This window comes from Ornithorhynchus anatinus, chromosome 15, assembly GCF_004115215.2.
Source record: "Ornithorhynchus anatinus isolate Pmale09 chromosome 15, mOrnAna1.pri.v4, whole genome shotgun sequence".
NCBI lineage: Eukaryota > Metazoa > Chordata > Mammalia > Monotremata > Ornithorhynchidae > Ornithorhynchus > Ornithorhynchus anatinus.
Genome location: NC_041742.1, coordinates 6,468,269 through 6,484,569, shown reverse-complemented (window position 1 = coordinate 6,484,569; position 16,301 = coordinate 6,468,269). Strand labels below are relative to the sequence as shown.

The following is a 16,301-nucleotide window of genomic DNA, read 5'->3' as shown; positions in this document are numbered from 1 at the left end:
ACTGATCTCTCTGGATCCTTCTAATCATAGCCAGCTGCTGGTTAAAATCTTTTAGCAACAGCCCCACCCTGGGGGGGAAATCCTCCCATGGTCTCACAGAGAGCACCCTTAACTTTTGAAGGGCAGAAAAAAGTTACTAAAATAAAAGCTAATGCCTTCCATCAAGAAACTAGAGAATAAGGTAGGGGAAGTTCTAAAGCTTTCTATATTCATGTCTTCCCAGCTGCCCGGACCTGTATTGTGTCAAATACAGGTTCTCTCTTGATTCTAGGACTTTGGGGGATGTTCTTAGCTGATTTTAGGTTGGAAGCTTCTCACGATGTCTTCTCAGCAGGGCTTCAAAGAATAAGTTGAAGTTTTATTGTTGATAGTACTAACGGTGATAAAAAATTTGTGATGTTCATTAATTGCTTACCATAGGCAAAGCACTGAACTAAGTGCCAGGGTAGATAGAAGATGCTAGGAAAAGTCCTGTAGCCTATGGAAAGAGACATCTTGGGAGTCAGAGGACCTGGATTCTAATCCTGTCTCTACTCTGTAACCTATTGTGTGACCTTGGGTAAGCCACTTAGCTTCTCTGTGCCTCATTTCCCTCATCTGGAAAAATGGGAATTTAATAACTGTACTCTTTCCCTACTATCCTGTGAGACCTGTGTGGGACCTGATTATCTTGAATCTATCCCAGCACTTAGTACAATAAGAATTTAAAGCATACCAAAATTAAGATATTACGGTCATGTGCTTTCCCTCTTCCACATTAGATGCACTGTCCAAGAGGGAGGAAGAACAGGTATTTAATCCTCATTTTACAGCTGAGGAAACAGAGGCCCAGAGAAGTTAAGTGACTTTTCCAAGGTCCCACAAGCAGGCAAATGACAGAACCATGATGAGAATTCATTCTCCTGACTCCAGGCCTGTGCTCTTTCCATTAGGCACCCTGATTGTTTGGGTCTTCATTCTGGACCTGGGAAACAACTCTCCTTCAATCCAGTTGATAATGGGAAAGAATAAAAAATTGTCCACTTTGATTATCCTACTCACTTTTCAGGGTAATTATGTTATTTTAAAAGTTGCCAGAATCCAGAATCCAGTCAAACACTTTTTTTATTTTTTTTGGAGCACCTCCTGTGTGGCAAGACTGTACTCCAAAGTTGGGAGAGAACATAAGAATTAGAAGGCTTGATGTAAGATCAAGGTCTTACAGTTGATCAGAAAAGGTTGACCCAAAAGAATTTACAGATGAGGAAATGGGAAGAATGGCTGGTATCAAATTCTTATACAAGAGGAGGTAAGACATCTTTTTTTTTTAACAAATCAATATTGTTTCTTTATTGGTACAGTGGACAGAGCATGGGCCTGGAAATCAGAGGGACCTGGGTTCTAATCCCTTGCTCCACCATGTGTCTGCTGTGTGATCTGAGCAAGTCATTTGGCTTCTTTGGGCCACAGTTCCCTCATCTATCAAATGGGGTTTGAGACTGTGAGTCCCTGGTGGGACAGGGACTCTGTCCAATATGATTTGCTTGTATCTACCCCAGCACCTGATAGAGTACTTGGCCCACAGTAAGCACTTAACAAATGCCATTATTGTTATCATTATTCTTATTATATATCAGAAACATGATAAAGAATCTGTCCACTCTCAGCTATTCTCAGTAGAAGTCTCCAATCAATCAATGGTATTTATTTATTGCTTGCTATGTACAGAGTACTCAGACTGCTTAAGAGAGGACAATACAACAGAATTAGCCAGCATATTTCCTGTCCCTATTGAGCTCTAAAGGTTCTGGAAAACTTCACTAATGCGGTTCTTCAGTAGCTGGTCTAGGAATTTAGCTCAAATCTTTCCTGCACTGGGAAGAAATGAGTTTTTTGCAGTTAGTTTTCTTACCTAGCATCTTAAAGTTAGCATTGAGGGTGGCAGTTGAAAGCCCTGCAGTGTTTTCCAAGGATTTGAAGTTGCTTTCAGAAAATCTTCTGCTTACACTCAACATTGTGTAGTGCTTCGCAATGATAAACATTTTATACACACTCTTACTATTACATATTCCAGTGACTTATTTCACTGCATACAGTCATAAAAAATGAAGTATCCTTACTCCCACAAAGAGAAAATCATGTTCAGCTAATTTATTTATTATGGTGTTTCTTGAGTGCTTACTATCTGTCAAGTACTGTTCTAAGTGCTGGGGTAGATACAAGTCATGTATTATTACCCTCCCCTCATGAAGCTGAGATAGCCTCTTTTCAAACTGCCCTATTCCCTCTGAAATGCTTATCAGCTGCTAAAATATCCAATTATGAGGAACAATTTCTGTACATCTGGTTAGCATACACCGAGAGAGTTGCTTTCTTGCAATGCCCCAAGGTAAGGAAAACGAATGCTATAGAATTCTCCATGTCAGACACCGCTCACTCCCCTTCAAAACTGCTTCTTCTGACACCAAAGCACGGTTTACTCCAATGGGCTTGTGTGGTCAGACAAACTTTTATAATTCCCCAGTTTTTTTAGCCAGCAGTGAAAATGTGAGGTGAAAGTGTGTGATTTGCTGGCATCGAGTGGGTGTTGAATACATTTTTTTCTTATGTTCTATCTAAAAAATCTTGGTATCTTGGCTATGTTCTATGGGAAACAAAAGCATGAAGGAATAATAATATTTAATAATTATGGTATTTTTAATGTGCTCACTATGTGCCAGGCACTGTACTAAGTGTTGCTGGGGGTAAATCCCAACAAATCTCTTCCGTTTTCCTCATCCCAGTGTAACTGGTTGATTCTAGGGGTTTCTCTCCATTCTCTAAGGTTTCCACAGAGCTATTAGAAGTGAGAGGCCAGAAGAATAATAAAACTTTCTATAAAAAGGGCTTCTTGGTGTTCATGGTGATTAACAAGAAACCCTAGAGACAAGAGTGGGAGCGAAGGTCATTAGAGCCTAACTCAATCAATCAGTCGTATTTATTGAGCCCTTACAGTGTGCAGAGCACTGTATTAAGTGCCTGGGAGAGTATAGTCTTACAGAGCTGGTAGACCTGTTCCCTGACCATTGAACCTACAGTCTAGAAAGGGAAACAGACATTAATATGAATGAATAAATTACAAATATGTATGTAAGTGCTGTGGGGCTGAGGGTGGGATGTCTAAAGGATGCAAATTATTTTGCAAAAGGGTACACAGAAGGAAGTAGGAGTAGAGGAAATGAAGACTTAGTCGGGAAAGGATGAGTTGTGCTTTTAATAAGGCTTCGAAGGTGGGGAGAGTCATCGTTTCTTGGCTGTGAATCAGTTAGCCAGACAGTGGTATTTGAGTGCTTACTGTGTGCAGAGCACTGTCCTAATCTCTTGGGAGAAGACAATCCAACAGAGGTGGCAGATATATTCCCTGCCCACAGTCAATCAATCAACTGTATGTATTGAGTACTTAGTATGCGTAGACCGCTGTATTTAGTGCTTGGGACAGTACAGTCTAACAACTTAGAGGTGATAGACTTCTTTCCTGCCCACAAGGAGCTTAGAGAAACAGCTATTAATATAAAAATCCCTTTGTAATACACTTTACTTTGTGCCCCACCCCTGCCCACTAACATTCTTGCTCACTGGCACCCTGGGCCTTAATGGGAATCGTACTGGCAAGGACGAGACATTGCTAGTGGTCCTTGGCCCTGAGACACCATGGTTCCCCACAGGGTAACTGCATCCCCTCGCCCAGAATCCTGTGCATTGGCCCAGTTCATTGCTGACTTGCAAATCTTACTGGAATGTCTGAAACTCAACTCTCTGAGCATGGATCATTTGACTTTTTCATGTCTGTTTCCTCATATGTTCTCCCTCCAGAATTATGATTCTCTCAAAGAGAAGACAATATTGTCAGACTAGTTGCTAAATTGAAAAGACCTCGGAGGAAGAGTCAAGAAAGACTATATAGCATTGGACAGCCTCAGGCAGTACCCAATGCAACTATTAGTCGCTATCAGTCGTATTTATTGAGTCCTTACTTTGTGCACAGCATTGTACTAAATGCTTGAGAGAGTACAATATAACAATTGGTAGACACGATGAGCTTCCATTCTAGAGGATTAGACGGACGTTAATATAAATATTCAAATAAATTATGCAGTGTAATCATATGTATACAGTAATACACATAGTGCAAATAAATTATGGATATGTGCATAAGTGCTGTGGGGCTGAGGGACAGGTGAAAAAGGGAGCAAATCATGGCGATGCAGAAAGCAGTGGGAGAAGAGGAAATGAGGGCTTAGGAAAGGCCTCCATCAGACTGGTTATATGATAGAATTAATTAAGCTCTTGCCTTTTCAAAGTTTTTCCACTTCAAGATAGAGAATAATAGTGCATGCTGCACACGTTCTTCATAATCATTTTAGAAGATTAGTAGACGGAAGTTAAGACCATTATAAAAAACTAGGACAACTATAACAAATGGGCAGCATTATTTTCTTCAATCAGTCACTCAATCAATCAGTGGTATTTGTTTCAGTACTTACTCAGAGCACTCTTCTAAGAGAATACAAAGGAATGAGTAGACACATTCCCTGCCCACAAACTTACAGTCTATTTCAAAGTGAAAAGTTTGTCAGTAAAGCACAGCGTGCATATTCTCCATTAAATATGCAGGTCTTATGACATCCTGATTTTAGTATTTGCTGGTGTGTGGCATAGACTTCTAAATCACTGTTCTGATCTCTCTATTTTGTTCAGTCATTTACCTCTCCTGATGACTGGGTCAGACCATTGATAAGAAAAACCAAGTCAAAAAAGGCCAAGAGCATTTCCAGAAGAAGACGCTTTCACAGGGAGAGGATCTGTTTTAAGTTACTCGATTCTCTTTTGAGAGGCAGAAGTTTCAGATGGAAAAGTTTAACACTAGCTTTGCAGTGTCTTAGTGCTGATCCTTTTTCGGTGCGCACAAAAAACGCAGCGTAACATCCTTAAAATGTAAAACATCTTGCTTTTTTAATAACCCCTTGTGGTATGTTTTCACTTTAGCAATAATTGTATTTTCTTTTTGCCTATTTTATTTAACAACATTGCAGTGCCAGATAATCTGTTCCATGTGTCAGGGGACTATTAAAGTGTTGAACAGAGCAACATCTAACTTTATTGGGCTTCTGTTGAAGACAGAAGGGCAAAACGCCCTTCTTTGCCACGGACCTTTGTGACTTTAGTTACCACATGTTGACCTGGGTATTTTATTTTTAATTTAGTGTAGTCATAATTGGAAAAAAAACGGATGGGATGTTGATGGAAAGGTTGAAGAAAAAAATTGCTCAAGACCAAAGTTTAACTCAGTTCATTTGCACACAAAGAAGAGATATAATTGGGAGTTGCCATATCCAGTAGGTAGGAATATAAGCCCTAAGAGTCACTATTAGCCCCAGATGGCATTTTAGCCCCTATCTACATTATAGATGAAACTGCAGATATCCAGGAATGCTTTCGCATTCTATAAGGCGGATTCTAATCCGTCCAAGTTGCATTTTGCCCATTGGCCATTGAATAACAGAAGTAGCAATGGCAATGAAGATAGGTGGTTTAGAGTAGAGTGTCATCTGCAGGTGAAACTCATTAGGGGGAGAGGGACGTGATAGTGTTTGGAGGCTTTACTCAAGTGGAGAATTCACCAGCTTCATCTGCCTATTGTAAATTATTTGCAATGTACGTGACTGTTTTAGCTCAACCATGCCTTTGCTCTATCCCATCTGTACCTGAATATACACATACACCCAGGACAGTATGTATAGTTTATATAAAATGTACATGTGAATGGAAATCATATACTGTGCCATGGTGTGTGTGTGTACATTCCATTTGCCATTTACTACATCTCACACATCAGCTCATACCATGGGATATAGATATATCTTCCCACTGCATGTGTGTGAATAGCAGGAGCACATAGGGAACATGGTTATCAGCAGAACAACTTCTAGGCTTTGGGAACATCAGGCATCTAGTGGAAAGTTTTTCCAGACCGGCTTCTTCGGGCGCAGGAAGGATTAATAATTATTTAATTGGTCTCATGAAATTCCTTTCTCTCTCAACCGGTATAAAAGATGTTTGGTTCTTTTCTGCCCCTTCTGAACCCAGAGTGTCTCCTTAGTCTCCAGCTCCTGGGAGAGAAGAAATTGACTTCATATTGCATTTCACGCTTCGTTGATTCTACCCCCTCAGAATAGGCCCCAAGACTCCAGCACAAAAGACATGATTTTTACGTATTAACTGTCCATCCACTCTTCTCTTTGTTGGGTGACAGAAAAGTGTACTAGGCTGGAAACCTCAGATTCAGAATGTTCAATGAAGCTTAGCCTCTGGATACCGGCCTAGTAAATCATGCCTGACAGCTTATTGTTGGAGATGTTTCTTCCCTCTCTTTGGGAATCTGTGTTGGTGTTTACTCATGATGGTTTTGTGGTGCTTGGCTGCATGGGGTATAGGCCAGAACCAGGGGGTGGCTACGCTGGCATTGTGCCCTGCTCTTTGAAAGCTAGGATGGGGAGATCCCGTGATTTTTGTTTGGACCATGTGGTGATATTGTTGTGAGATTTGGCATCTCCTTAATCATAGCTCATAACATGGTAAGAGATATAGTTGGAACAAAGTTCCTTCTCACCAGCGTGAGGTATTTTCTGAGAGCCTGTGGTCTTAAGAAAACGGTAGAGGGATCGATAAAGCGGAGGAAAGCAATGCTTAAACTCACGAGGGATACCGATCGTAGGCCAGGACTGTTAACAGATTTAGAAGCCCAAATTGGCTTCCTGCTTTAAGTTGAAAGCTAGAATCTTTTGCAGGGGCACCAAGGGGATTCTTGTTCCCACCCTTACCTCTCTACCCAGAAATGGAGATGGGAATTGCTTCTTGGAGCCAAAAATCCCGTCCATGTTCATCCAGCTGTGGAGAGAAGAGAAATGATGGGGGCAGCCATTTTCCACATTTTCCCCTTCTAAGGAGTATGTAGATCGGTATGCAGGGAAGCGTGATTCTTCCCTGATTTCAAAGTACATAACTATCTCCCCTTCACTGTTCTGGGAGGGATTTTGGATTGGTAACCTCTGGAGTTGGAAACCATCTTCAGAACTTCTCCACTGCTGGGTTATCGGTAACCTATGGAGTTGGTAACCATCTGCAGAACTTCTCCACTGCCGGGTTTGGACCCCAGTGAAATGTGGAAACCCTGACAAAATGAGAAGGTAAGGTGCTCGTTCCAACATTTGAGGAATTCATTATCGCAGGCAATGGTAAAACACCCAGAGGTAGTGGCATTCCTGATGCAGTTTTCAATCAAGGAGGGACGAGGACACAATGACTAGTTGCTGCCTTTTCTGCAACATTATACAACACCGAGGAATTATCACGAGACTTAATAGGGATTTTCGATCAATTATATCGAGCACTTACTATGTGCAGAGGACTACACTAATTCTTTGGAAGAGTACAATGCAACAGAGTCAGAAGACACATTTCCTGCCCACGGTGAGCTTACAGTCTACAGGGGGAGACAGGCATTAATGTGAATACAGAGAGATATTTACATAAGTTATGTAGGCCTGAGAGAGGGGTGAATTAAGTGTGCAAATCCAAGCGTAAGGACGACGCAGAAGTGAGTGGAACGAGGGGATATGAGAGCTTAGTGGGGAAGAGCTCTTGGAGGAGATGTGCTTTTAGTAAGACTTTGAAGAGGGGGGAGTGTGATTGCCTGACGAGTATAATGAGGCGGGATATGGAGGGGGAGCGGGGGACATTCCAGGCCAGAGGAAGGATGTGTATGAGAGGTTGATGATGCATAGATGAGATAAAGGTATTGTGAGTAGGTGGGCATTAGAGGAGTGAAGTGTGCGGGCGAGGTTGTAATAGGAAATCAGGAAACTAAGGTAGGAGAAGGCAAGATGTTTGACCGCTTTAAAGTCAATGGTAAGGAGTTTATGTTTGATATTGGCGGTGGATGGGCAGCCATTTAGATTTCTTGAGGATTAGGGAAACATGGGCCGAAGGGTTTTGTAGCAAAATGATTCAGGCTGCAGAGTGAAGCATGGACTGAAGTGGGAAGAGTCAGAAGGCAGGGAAGTCAGCAAGGAGGCTGAAGCAGTAATCAAGGCAGAATAGGATAAGTACTTGAATTAACGTGGCAGCCACTTGGATGGAGAGGAAAAGGTGGATTATAGTGATGTTATGAAGGTTAAACCGGCAGGGTTTGTTGACAGACTGAATGTGTGCATTAAATGAAAGAGGTGAGTCGAGGATAATGCCAAGGTTAGGGCTTGTGAGACAGGGAGGATGGTAATGTTGTCTAGAGTGCCCTGAAAGCCGTGGGGAGAACTGGGTTTTGTGTGAATATGAGGCAGTATATTTTGGACTTCTTAAATTTGAGGTGTCCACAGGGCACCCAAATAAAGATGTCCTGAAGGCAGGAGAAAACGTGAGCCTGCAGAGAGGGAGAGAGATCAGGGCTGGAGTTGTAAATGTGGGAATCATCTGCATAGAGATGGTAGTTGAAACTATGGGAACAAATGAGTTTTCCAAGGGAGTGGTTGTTGACAGAATTCATGTTCACTATCTCCAAGAAAAAAACATGCTGAGACCTTGGAAACTACCTAGGGCTCTTATTGGTCATCATTTCAAGTAAAATCTTAGAGTCCTGTTGAACCTGGTTGGGCACTACCTGACAGGTGCAGAGAAATGCAGAAGGCAACATCATGACCTCTACTGGCTTCAAACCCTTCCATAATAGTGTTATTTGTTAAGCGCTTTCTATGTGTCAAACACTGTACTAAGTGCTGGGGTACATACAAGTTAAGGAGGCTGGCCACAGTCCATGTCCCACAGGGGATTCAAAGTCTTAGTAGGAGGGAGAACAGATATCAAATCTCCATTTTATTGATGAGGAAACTGAGGCAGAGAAAAGTAAAGTGACTTGCCAAAGATCACAGTGCGGGAACGTGGCAAAGCGGGGATTAGAACCCAGGTCCTCTGACTCCCAGGCCCAAGCTCTTTCCACCATGTTTCTGATCTGCTCAGATTCATCTGTGGATCACTGCTCTGGCAATTCATAATCCAACCTTGCTTCCCTGAGATGTTTTCGAAGCTCTTTAGGGCCTGGTCAAGTTCTTAGAACAGTAAGCATATATCAAGTGTTTAACAAATATTTAAAAATAGTAAATTAAAATTGAAAGGTCATACCCAGCCCTTCCTTAATTTATCATTAGAGTAATAATTTGTGTAAGCCCAGCCCAGCCTACTCTGTGCTGCAATGCTCGAGGTCTCAAGACAAGGCCTGAAAGTTAATGGAGAAGCAGCGTGACTCAGTGGAAAGAGCACGGGCTTTGGAGTCAGAGGTCATGGGTTCGAATCCCAGCTCTGCCACTTGTCAGCTGTGTGACTGTGGGCAAGTCACTTCACTTCTCTGTGCCTCAGTTACCTCATCTGTAAAATGGGGATTAAGACTGTGAGCCCCATGTGAGACAATCTGATTCCCCTGTGTCTACCCCAGCGCTTAGAACAGTGCTCTGCACATAGTAAGCGCTTAACAAATACCAACATTATTATTATTATTAATGGGACAATCTGTTTTAGATGATAATTATGATATTTATTAAGCGCTTATTATGTGCCAGGCACTGTACTAAGCTCTAAGGTGGATACAAGCAAACTGGGTTGTCCACAGTCCCTGTCCCACGTGAGGCTCACAGTCTCGATCACCATTTTACAGATGAGGTAACAGAAGCCCAAAGTAGTGAAATGACTTGCCCAAGGTCATACAGCAGATAAGTGGCAGAGCCGGGATTAGAACCCGTGTCCTTCTGACTCCTAGGCCCATAGCTCTATCCACAGTGCCATGAGAGGCTCTTCCAACTCTGGAGATCCACTCACATCACATATAAAAGACTCGGAACCATTTCTCAGAGGCCGAACAGTGCTGTGGCACTTGCCTGCTGCGTGATCTTGGGCAAATCAAACAATAGATCAATTGCATTTAAAGAGCCCTTACTATGTGCGGAGTAGTGTACTAATCACTTCCAAGAGTACAGCGTAGCAGAGTCGGTAGAAACAGTCTCTGTCCACCATCAGCTTAACTTCTTTTAGCCTCAGTTTACTCATCTGCGAGATGGGGATTTATTACCTGTTCATCTTCCCTTGAAGATTGTGAGTCCCAGGTGGGGCAGGGACTGTGTCCCTCATGTCTAAACTGATCATCTCATATCAACTCCAGTACTTAGTGTAACTCTTGGCCTGTAGTAAGTGTTTGATATACATCATTCTTCTTTTTTCCTTTTTCTTCTTATTATTAATGTTATTAATGATAATAACAATAGCGTTGTAGAAATCCAACATTACCTAACAAGCCCCCTAGGGAACATTTTAAAACAGTGACAGATTTTCATTAGCAACACCCAGAGGAATTTATATTTTTACCAATTTCTGATGTTCAGCAAGTACATTTTCAAAACTATATGGAAAAATAAAGAATTAGAAAATCATGCCAGGCCACCATCAGGAAGAAGTGGCTTTATAGGAACAAGGGCTTCAGGAAGGACAGGATAACAAGAGGGAATATTTTAAAAACAGGTTTAGCAAGTGACAAAACGTCATTGCAATGAAGGACGACTCTCTATTCATACCAGATGTAATGGATTGTCCATCATGATTCAGTCCTTGAGGTTTCACCCGAAAGTATGGTAACAATTTCAATGCAAAGAAAGTTATCTTCACATAAGGACAGCTAAAAGAGAGAGAGAGAAAGGAAGCTTGAGACAAGCAGGACTCAATAATCAGATACTTGGGTTTGAGTAGCTCCAGAGTCTTAAGACACACTGCCATTACAATCTTCAGGCAGGGAAAAGAATAATTCACTATAATTCTTGTTTAAATGAGGAAACAGATTCAAATTCTCATTCCGACTCATACGAGGTTCCCTGCAATGTGAAAGGAAGTGTCAGCCCCTGCTAATCCACAGAGATGTGTTGAAGATTTTTTTTAGACAGCTTCTGTAAAATATGTTGAGCTCCTTCGAGAGAAGACCCAAGTATAGATGAGATTTGGAAAGTAACTCTCTAATGTGATTTGCTCATGGTTAGACAGGAGAGCTAAGGACATAAGCCAGTCCATCCACAGTAAAGATTAGATTGCAATTCCTCATGTGGCATTTTACTTCCCCTTTGGGTTTTAAATTAAAATAATGTTCAACTGAGAATTGTGCTGAAGCCTAAAGTATGTATTACAGATTGTGAACAAACCTTAAGGCTAGTTGGCTAGGCATGTTACATTTTAGAGTTTCAAGAGTTTTGAATACTGTGGCATCAACTATGAAAGGACAATAATATAAGTCTATCAAGCAAAGCTAAGTGGATAAAGTGATAATGCTTGGGCCTTTTTTTTGCTTGGGCCTGAGAGTCAGAGAACCTGGGTTCTCAGCCTGGCTCCCCTATTTGTCTGCTGTGAGACCTCGGGCAAGTCACTTAAATTTGCTGTGCCTCAGTTACCACATCTCTAATCTTAATGGGGTTTAAGACTTTGAGCCCAATATGGGACATGGACTGTATCCAAACTGATTAACTTGTTCCTAACCCAGCATATACGTTGCCCAGCTTATACTAAACATTCAACAAATGCCATTCAAAAAAAGGTGGCAGAGCTCGAATTAGAATCCAGGTCTTTTGATTCCCATTCTTGTGCTTTTGTGATAAGACTGAGATCCTTCCTGAGTTTCTGCTGTCTGGAACAGTCTCTTAACTCCATCCTTTCTTATGTGTCCATCCGCCCTTATCTAGACCACAAACACTTGTAGATCATTGACTTGGCCTCAATTATTTTTTACAACTACCATAGTGCTTAGCATGGTCGTTTACACAATAAACACTTTTATTAATTGTCATCAATAATAATATCAACCTGACAAGTCAGTGAGAATAAAAAAAAAGGATTGTTTTCAATGCAATACAAAAGTTCTGTATAAATCAGGTCTTTGAGCCTGCTTCTAAATAACCCAATATACTTTGCTGAATCCAGTGGTTTTTCTGGAGAAGTAAGTTTATGGAACTGTCCTAGTATTATCAGGAGGAATAAGAGGATGAGGAGGAAAAAAAGAAGGAAGAAGATAATAGTAGCAACCATTTTAATATTAATAATAATGATGATAGTGACAGCTGTGCCAGTCATGGTAGAAATCTTGAGCAGCACTGGATCTAATGAATGGTATTAAGCACTTGTTAATGATGAAATTAATATGTGAGATGTCTCTCCCCCAAATCTTCATTTCTTTAATGGCAGTTGTTTGGTTTTTTTTGATGGCATTTGTTAAATCCTTATTATTTGTTAAGCACACAGAGAAACATTGTTGCCTAGTGAATAGAGCATGGGCCTGGGAGTCAGAAGGACCTGGATTGTAATTCCAGCTCTGTCAGTTGTCTGCTATTTGGCCTTGGGCAAGTCGCTTACCTTATCTATACCTCAGTTATCCCATCTGTAAAATGGGGATTAAGATGGAGAGTCCTATGTGAGGCATGGACTGGGTCCAACCTGATTAGCTTGTATCTGCCCTAGTGTTTAGTATAGTCCCTGATGCACGGTAAGCGCTTAACGACCACCACAAAAAGCACTGTTCTAAATATCGGGGTAGATATAAGTTAATAAGGTTAGGCACAGTCTCTATCCCATGTGTGACTCACAGTCTAAGTAGGAGGGAGAAGAGCTATGGAATCCCTATTTTACAGCTGAGGTAACTGAGACGGGGAAGTGAAGGGACTTGTCCAAGGGCACACAGCAGGTAAGTGGTGGAGCTAGAATTAAAGCTTACTCTATTGTATTCTACCAAGCCATTAGTACAGTGCTCCGCAGCAAATAAGCACTAATACATGTCATTGATTGATTTGGTTGATTGAAAACAACAAACTTGTTCTTGCAGAGCAGGAAGGAAGAACAGGGTCAACTCTAAATGGAAAACCAAAGGTGTAAGAGATTCCACATTTTAGCGAGTTGTCTTCATAATAATAATAATAATGTTGGTATTTGTTAAGCGCTTACTATGTGCCGAGCACTGTTCTAAGCGCTGGGGTAGACACAGGGGAATCAGGTTGTCCCACATGGGGCTCACAGTCTTAATCCTCATTTTACAGATGAGGTAACCGAGGCACCGAGAAGTTAAGTGACTTGCCCAAAGTCACACAGCTGACAAGTGGCTGAGCTGGGATTCGAACCCATGATCTCTGACTCCAAAGCCCGTGCTCTTTCCACTGAGCCACGCTGCTTCACGGACTTCTCAGGTTGGAGGAAAAGCAATCTTAGCGTTCCTTCTTTTACTCCTATTTCCAGCTGCATCCCATCTGATAGGAATATTCCTCATCTGCTTTCTTGGCTCAAATCTCTTTATCTCAACTGTGTGTTCTTCCTCTGGGCCAGACTCCAGAGTCACAGATGTGCGAATAGAGAAGGGAAAGAGAGAGCAAGGCACGGAAAGATTCGAGCACAGATTTATCAACAAGTCCTTGACATCCTTATGGGGTCTGTTTATTTCTCCAAAATCCCACCTGTGTTGCCGAACACTTTACAGCCAGAGTTGTTGGGAATCAATCCAAGGAGCTACGACTGAGCTTTGTAGGACTTTTTCACCTTAGGCAGGAGAGCCTTAAAGCTCAGGCACCAGTTAAACAGTCTCCCAACAATTTCTATTTATTTATTCTGCTGCTCTGGTCCGGAAGATGCTTTGCATTCACTTTGTTTTGTGGTGAGTGCTGAAGTCTGATAGAAGTAGCACAATCTTACCTCTCCAGTATAGTCTCCTTTCTGGCTGTAAATAACAGAGAAACCCTCTAACTCCCCTTCCTGGTCCCTCTTGTTATTTTTTTTTCTGGATCTGTGGATTTTAAGGCACTAAGGACTCTAATTCATCTCTATTTCAGACAAAATTATTTTCCCATTCACTAAGAGGAGAAATGGTTGAGGTCAAAATGAATGGATTTTGTTCATTTTTCCCCCATAGAAATTGCTAGATAATGAAACATTTGGATAAAAGGTTGTTTTGAAGGGGAGTTTTTTTGTATTTATCTTTTAGGCTTTTTTTTTTTTGAGGACTCTCATTACCTCTGTCAACAGTGAAGGGAGAAAACATCTAGGCTAGGAAAAGAAAAATGGAGATTGGGGGTGCTTTAATGTTGTTTCCACACTGAAGGCCTGTGTGAACTTGGACATCTAATACTAACTGCACTAAATGGGAGTTCAATAAATGCTGCTACTACTATTCCTACCCCTATCCTGGGCAAGTCACTTAAACTTCCAGTGCCTCAGTTTCTTCCTCTGTCAAATAAGCATAATATATTTGGTGGAATAGTGTGCTCTAATTAATTTGGATCTACTCCAACATTTGAAACATGCTAACTACTTAATCAGTACCAAATCTTATGAAATTGAAAATTTCAGGCTATAGCCACAGAGTGGAAGAGAAATTGAGTCAAAAACTTTCTGATAAATTCAGTAATTTAGATAAGCACTTTGGAATATTTGGGGCCCAAGAGATCCATTTTCCCTTTAGTAGTAGGCATCTTGTTTGACCCAGACAACTACCTCTATTTGGTGGTGTAGACACAGCCAGGCAGGAAACGAAACAAAACATTTGCTTCCAATTACCATGTCCCAACCATTGGGAGTGTCAATGCCTGCGCAGATGTAGTGTTGTTATTCTAATGACTTCCTGTGGCCATTCCTTCTCAGTAAATCTCAACGCTAATTAAAATGTGCTCCATCATTGAGTGTTCCCTCCTTCCCCCTCCCCACAAAAAGCCGAACTTTTCTGATATGTGCAGGAAACCTTCCAGGCAAACAAAATAAAAGCCCCCTCTCTCCAGTTATCATGAGCTGGGGAAAATATTTTGGGTTATCTTGATATAGTATCAGTCATCAGATTTTAAATTATAAGGAAGGGGCAAAAGGGCAGATGAATAAAGGAGGGCAGTTCCTCTGTTAAATAGCAGTGGATTGGCATTTTGCCTGCAGATAAGTATTACTGGATGACAAACAGGCATGACGCAACTTGGCAAACAACAGAAAGTGAAATAATTTTTTGAGGGAGTGAGTTCTCCTAATTCCCATTTGAAATAAGGATTGCTCCGGAGAGTTATTGCTTCACAAATGGCTTAATCCTGGAGCTATGTTGCCAGCTGCAAGAAGCCTGAAGATTCTGAAAGTGTTTTAATCCAGCTGAGGGTGGAGGGAGAGGAGAGAGGTACAGAGGGGCAGTAGAGGTTTCGAAGTGCAGCGCATAGTGAGGGGCATTAAAATACAATGATTTACTTTTGCTTTTCCTGTGATGAATGTTATAGCCTCATCTGTAATGCAAATCAGCACAAGGGCCCAGCAACTCCTGTTTATATGCAGGGCATGTCTTTTCTCCAAAGACATTGAATTTTTTTGGTTTTACATTTCTAGGCAACATCCTTGTATCCACTAGAAATTGGCTTCAGTGGGAATTGCTACCCAGAGTTCCAGCCAGTTTCAACTAGAAGACATCCTGCAGGTCAACAAACCCAGTCGAGCAAGAATCTAGATTTAAAAAGATACTATTCAGATATGAAAACTCAACAATTTTTTTAAACCTGTCCATAATATATTAAATGTCAATCGACCAGAGCTAACCATGAAAAAAGGACTTTTTTTTCCCCAAGGAATCTAAAATTACCTAAAATTTAAGAAATGTTCCATTGCAAAATTTATTTTCTGTCTTTCAAAAACACCCCAAAAAACTCTGATTTTTAATTTAGGAAACGAATCGGGCTCTTTTTAATATCACTAGGAACAAATTTAAAAATGGACACAAATGAGACAAGTTAGTAAGCAAGAAGTGATATTTTAGAAAGGAAATCCAAAGTGATTGTCATCCAAGGTTTTTATTTGAAAGACATGTGGTGATGAGAAAACTTTCCAAATAGAGAATTCCACTATCAAAAGGGGTAATAAATCAATCAATGATATTTATTGAGCACTTACTATGAACAGAGCACTGTACTAAGCATTTGGGAGAGTACAATACATCAGACCCAGTAGACACGTTCCCTGCCTGTTGAACGTGCAGGCTAGAGAAGAAGAGAATTAGAGAGAAAGCTAGAGACAGAGAGATGTATAGGTCAGCCAAAGAGATAAGCGAAAAGGTTATCGGACTAATTAATAATAATGGTATTTGTTAAGTGCTTACTATGTGCCAAACACTGTTCTAAGCACCGGGGTAGATAGAAGGTAATCAAGTTGTCCCACGTAGGGGTCACAGTCTTAATATCCATTTACAGATGAGGGAACTGAGGCAC

General features: G+C 41.1%; 1 long non-coding RNA gene across 5 annotated transcripts in view; it reads left to right on the top strand.

Annotated features, from left to right (window-relative positions):
* The first annotated feature begins 874 nt into the window (after positions 1–874).
* The window catches only part of LOC120638856, a 110,348-nt gene continuing 94,921 nt past the window's right edge, over positions 875–16,301 (top strand). For all 5 annotated transcript variants that reach the window (XR_005660862.1, XR_005660861.1, XR_005660863.1 and 2 more), the window contains exon 1: positions 875–1,288. This is a non-coding gene — a long non-coding RNA (uncharacterized LOC120638856). The remainder of the gene's footprint in view (positions 1,289–16,301) is intronic.